Raw genomic sequence first — 4995 nt, forward strand, 5'->3', positions numbered from 1 at the left:
CCTCAGTTGAGAATTCTTTGTTTACTATGTGCCCCCCCTTTTTAATGGGGTTATTTGATTTTCTGAAATCCAGGTTCTTGTGTTGTTTGTATATATTGGAAATTAGTCCCCTATCAGATTTAGGATTGGTAAAAATCCTTCCCCAATGTGTTGGTGGCCTTTTTGTCTTATTGACAGTGTCTTTTACCTTACAGAAGCTTTGCCATTTTATGAGGTCCTATTTGTTGATTCTCGATCTTACACCACACTACATTGCTGTTCTGTTCAGGAATTTTTCTCCTGTGGTCATATCTTTGTGGCTTTTCCTGGCTTTCTCCTCTATAAATTTCAGTGTGTCTGGTTTTATGTGGAGGTCTTTGATGCACTTAGAATTGAACTTTGTACAAGAAGACAAAAATGGATCAATTTGAATTCTTCTACATGATAACCACTAGTTGTGCCAACACGATATGTTGAAAATGTTGGCTTTTTTCCCACTGGATGGCTTTAGTACCCTTGTCAAAGATCAAGTGACCTTATGTATGTATGTAGATTCACTCCTGGATCTTCAGTTGTACTCCATTGATCTAGCTGTCTGTCGCTGGACCAGTACTATCCAGTTTTGTTTTTTTTTTTTTTATCACAATTGCTTAATATCAGGTGTGGTGATTTCCCCACAGGTTCTTTTTATTGTTGAGACTGGTTTTTGCTATCCTAGGTTTTTTATTATTCCTGATGAATTTTCAAATTGCCCTTTCTAACTCAGTGAAGAATTGAGTTGCAGTTTTGATGGCGAGTGCATTAAATGTGTAGATTGCTTTCTGCAGGATAGCCATTTTGACTATATTAATCCTGCCATTCCATGAGCATAGGAGATCTTTCCATCTTCTGAGATCTTCTTCAATTTCTTTCTTCAGAAATTTGAACTTGTTATCATACAGATCTTTCACTTCCTTAGTTAGAGTCACACCAAAGTATCTTATATTATTTGTGACTATTGTGAAGTGTGTTGTTTCTCTATTTTTTTCTCAGTCTGTTTATCCTTTGTGTAGAGAAAAGTCATTGATTTGTTTGAGTTAATGTTATATCCAGCTACTTCATGAAGCTGTTCATCAGATTTAGAAGTTCTCTTGTGGAAATATAAGGGTCACATACATAAACGATCATATCATCTGCAAAGAATGATATTTTGACTTCTTCCTTTCCAATTTGTATCCCCTTGATCTCCTGTTGTTGGTGAATTGCTCTGGCTGGGACTTCAAGTACTATATTTTATAGCTAGAGAAAGCGTGGGCAGCCTTCTGTAATCTCTGATGTTAGTGGGATTGCTTCGAGTTTCTCTCCATTAATTGGATGTTGGCTACTGGTTTGTTGTATATTACTTTTATTATGTTTAGGTATGGGCCTTGAATTCCTGAACTTCCGAAGACTTTGTATCATGAAGTTGTGTTAGATTTTGTCAAATGCTTTCTCAGCATGTAATGAGATGATCATGTGGTTTTGTTTTTAGTTTGTTTATATAGTGAATTATGTTGATGGATTTCCATATATTAAACCATCCCTACATCCGTGGGTTGAAGCCTTTTTGATCATGATGGATGATCGTTTTGATGCCTTTTTGGATTTGATTTCCAAAGATTTTATTGAGTTTGTACATCACTTCTCATAAGGGAAATTGGTCTGAAGTTTTCTTTTTTTTGTTGGGTCTATATGTGGTTCCATTATCGGAGAAGGCATCATCTATACCTATTTTCTGTAGGTTTGGCCTTCTCATTGTGTCTTGGATTTCCTGGATGTTTTGAGTTAGGGTCATTTTGGATTTTGTATTTTCTTTTTTGTGTCCATGCTTTCTATGGAATCGTCTGCACCTGAGATTCTCTCTTCCATCTCTTGTATTCTGTTGCTTATGACCACATCTATGGTTCCTGATTTCATTCCTACAATTTCTATCTACAGAGTTGTCTCCCTTTAGGTTTTCTTCATAATTTCTAATTCCATTTTTAGATATTGGGTCTTTTGGTTCAATTCTATTACCTGTTTTCTTGTGTTTTCCTATAACTCTTTAAGGGATTTTTGTGTTTCCTCTTTAAGTACTTCTACTTGTTTAGCAGTGAATTCCTGTAATTTTTAAAGAGCTTACACCTGTTTTGCAGTATTTTCCTGTAATCTTTAAGTGAGTTAATAATGCCCTTCTTAAAAACCTCTACCACTGTTAGGAGATATGATTTAAAAATCCTTGTCTTGCTTTTTGTGTGTATTGGAGTATCCAGGAATCACTGTAGTGGGGTACTGGGTTCTGATGATGCCCACTGTTCTCGATTTCTTTTAGTAATATTCTTAAGCTTGCCTTTCACCTTATTGTAATCTCTGGTGTTAGAAAATCTAGCTGTCTCTGGCTGCAACTTGTTCCTCCTTTGATTCTGTTAGCCTCTGACAGCCTTCTTGTGAGTCCAACACTCACCTGAGTCATAGTGGTCAGAGCAATCTCTGCAGGCAATCTCTCCTCTTACAGGGCAGGTGTCGAGAAGTCTGGAGTTCCAATCTACATCCTGAGTCCCATGATGCCTAGGTTTTGGGTGTGCTAGGGGTCCTGTGGTGTGGAGAGTACTTTTGGGACCTTGGCTCCCTCCACTGGGTTCAAGAAGAAGATGGCTGCGCTGGCCCCAACTAGAATGAATCCCTGCCTCTGGTAGTTTGGGGTTCCTTTGTCCCTCTTCCTGCTGGCACAAGACCCTCTGGGATTCTTTGGTGCTGATGTTCTGTTCCACTCACCCATGATTCTGAGGTCCTGGGTTGCTAGTGGTCCTGTGGAGTGGAGAGACCTCTGGGTCCCGCAGGTCCCGCCAGGTTCAGTAATGTTCATTTACCTGCCATGCAACCATTCACACCAGCATGGGTTTATAGGTTATTTCACCATTATAGTACAATCTCATGTGTTATTTAGTTTGTTTGTCAAATTGTTACATATTTTCCATTAGGAGCTTCCTAATGCTTACTGATGCCAGGTTTCACAGACATTTGTAGGTGTGTGTTCATGTGTTTGTGTGCTTGTGTGTGTGTGTGTGTGCCTTTGTATGGACAGAGGTATCAAGGTGTGTGTGTGTGTTTGTGTGTGTGTGTGTGTGTACTTGGAAGGTCAAATGAAAATTTAGAGAAGTTTCTTCTCTTCTTCTACCAGGTGGGTTCTGAAACTTGAACTCATGTGTTCACCATCAATCAGTGCACCTTTAATCACTGAGCTATCTAAACAGTCTTCAACTAATTATTTGAGACCAGTTCTCTCATTGAACGGTTTATTCTCTGATTTGTTAATAAAAACTGATGTACCAAATGCTGGGTAAAAGAGAAAACAGGGATGCATTTCCATTAGCCAGTGGAGAGGAGGAAAAAGAAAAAGAGAATTCAGGTACCAGGAAAGGGTCTTAAGGAGACACCATGGGAAAACACCTGGAGCAGAGACATCCAGATCAATAGTAAAATGTAAGTATTGGCTCTCTGTTCCTCCGTATTCCAGAGAGAGCCGCATCCTCTTGTGTAGTGTCAGCATCGTCCCAGAGACAAAATGGTGAAGGTCTTGTGAACGGATTTGGCCTTATTGGGTGTCTGGTCACCAGGGCTGCCATCTGCTCTCCACATGGCAAAGTGGAGGTTTTTACCATCAAGGACCCCTTCATTAACCTCAACTACATGGTCTATATGTTCTAGTATGACTTCATCCACGGCAAATTCAACGGAAATGTCAAGGCCGAAAATGGGAAGCTTGTCATCAATGGGAAGCCCATCACCAACTTCCAGGCGTGAGTCCCCACTAACATAAAATAGGGTGAGGTAGGTGCCGAGTATATGGTGTCTTCACAACCATGGAAAAGGCCGGAGCACACTTAAAGAGTAAAGCCAAAAGGGTCACCATCTACGCCCCTTCTGATGATGCCCCCATTTTTGTGATGGGTTTGAACCATGAGAAATATGACAACTCACTCAATATTGTCAGCAATGCATCCTACACCACCAACTGCTTAGCCTCCCTGGCCAAGGTCATCCATGACAAGTTTGGCATCATGGAAGAACTCATGACAACAGTCCATGCCATCCCTGCCACTCTGAAGACTGTGGATTGCCCCCTGGAAAGCTGTGGTGTGGTGGCCATGGGGCTGCCCAGAACATCATCTCTGCATCCACTGGCGGTGCCAAGACTTTGGGCAAGGTCATTCCAGAGCTGAAAGGGAAGCTCACTGGCATGGCCTTCCCTGTTCCTACCCACAAAGTGTCCATCGTGTATCTGATGTGCTGCCTAAAAAGACCTGAAAAGTATGATGACATCAAGAAGGTGGTGAAGCAGGCATCTGAGGGCCCACTGAAGGGCTTCTTGGGCTACACTGAGGACCAGGTTGCCTCCTGTGACTTCAACAGCAACACACACTTTTCCACCTTCGATGCCAAGGCTGACACTGCTCTCAATGACAACTTTGTCAAGCTCATTTCCTGGTATGACAATGAATAGAGGTACAACAACAGGGTAGTGGACCTCATGGCCTACATGGCCTCCAAGGTGTAAGAAAACCTGGACCACCCACCCCAGCAAGGACACTGAGAGCAAGAGAGAGGCCCTCAGTTGCTGAGGAGTCCCTATCCCAACTTGACCGCCAACACAGAGCATCTCCCTCACAAATTTCACCCCAGACCCCCCATAACACGAGGGGCCTAGGGAGCCCTCCCTACTCTCTTGAATACTATCAATAAAGTTTGCGGCACCACCTCCCCCCACCCAAATAAAAGTAAGTATCTTGGGGAATGTTATTGGAAGGTAGACAGTTTAGCTTAAAGAAATAGAGCAGATCAATGGCTGCCCACTTTTTCTGCTATAATGCTTGATTAAATAAATAGAAGGGTTCTGTGTCATTTCTTCGGAAGATATCCAAGATATACAAGAAACAGCTCCTATTAAAATTGAATTAACAAAAGCCCAGATTCCTTAGTTCTGAAGAATTCATTAATTCTCTTATTTACCCATGAACT

At 41.4% G+C, this 4995-nt stretch overlaps 1 pseudogene; it reads left to right on the plus strand.

Annotated features, from left to right (window-relative positions):
• On the plus strand, positions 3526 to 4732 carry Gm9135 (predicted gene 9135; annotated as a pseudogene).

Source organism: Mus musculus, chromosome 7 (assembly GCF_000001635.26).
Source record: "Mus musculus strain C57BL/6J chromosome 7, GRCm38.p6 C57BL/6J".
Lineage (NCBI taxonomy): Eukaryota > Metazoa > Chordata > Mammalia > Rodentia > Muridae > Mus > Mus musculus.